We start from the raw sequence: 1,183 nt of genomic DNA, 5'->3' as shown, positions 1-1,183 counted from the left end.
AGAATTGGTTATTTGCAACCATTTCAATCAGTTCTTGAGCTTCTGCAGGCGTCTTCTTCAGATGAAGAGAGCCTCCAGCAGAACTATCCAATGACTTCTTGGATAGTTCAGACAGACCATTATAGAAGATACCTATGATGCTTGATGAGCGGATAATTTATACGCTTTTTGGCATTGTTTTTAGGTAGTTTTTAGTAAGTTCAAGCTACTTTTAGGGATGTTTTCATTTGTTTTTATGTTAAATTCACATTTCTGGACTTTACTATAAGTTTGTGTGTTTCTCTGTGATTTCAAGTAATTTCTGGCGTAAATTGAGGGACTTGAGCAAAACTCTGAAAAAGGCTGGCAAAAGGACTGCTGATGTTGTTGGAATCTCACCTCCCTGCACTCGAAATAGATTTTTTGGAGCTAAAGAACTCTAAATGGCGCGCTCTCAACGGCATTGGAAAGTAGACATCCAGAGCTTCATGTAGACATCCAGAGCTTTCCATGCTGCTGTCTGGAGTTAAACGCCCGAAAAACGTCATGATCCGGAGTTGAACGCCCAAAATACGTTATAACTTGGAGTTCAACTCCAAGAAAAGCCTCAGCTCGTGGATAGATCAAGCTCAGCCCAAACATACACCAAGTGGGCCCCGGAAGTGGATTTATGCATCAATTACTTACTCATGTAAACCCTAGTAGCTAGTCTAGTATAAATAGGATAAGTTACTATTGTATTAGACATCTTTTGACAGTTTAATCTTTGAATGTTTAGTCTTTGATAATTCGGTCCTTTGATCACTCAGGGGGCTGGCCATTCGGCCATGCCTGAACCTTTTACTTATGTATTTTCAACAGTGGAGTTTCTGCACACCATAGATTAAGGGTGTGGAGCTCTGCTGTACCTCAAGTTTCAATACAATTATTATTACTTTCTATTCAATTCTCTTCTATTCTTATTCCAAGATACACGTTACACTTAACTTTAATGAATGTGATGATCCGTGACACTCATCATCATTCTTACCTATGAACGCGCGTGACTGACAACCACTTCCGTTCTACTCTAGGCCGGGCGCATATCTCTTAGATTCTCCAACAGAATCTTCGTGGTATAAGCTAGATAGATGGCAGCATTCATGAGGATCTGGAAAGTCTAAACCTTGTCTATGGTATTCCGAGTAGGATTCTGGGATTGAAT

The sequence above is a fragment of the Arachis duranensis genome, chromosome 9 (genome assembly GCF_000817695.3).
Source record: "Arachis duranensis cultivar V14167 chromosome 9, aradu.V14167.gnm2.J7QH, whole genome shotgun sequence".
In the NCBI taxonomy this organism is placed as follows: Eukaryota; Viridiplantae; Streptophyta; class Magnoliopsida; order Fabales; family Fabaceae; genus Arachis; species Arachis duranensis.
This window is presented reverse-complemented; position numbering follows the sequence as displayed.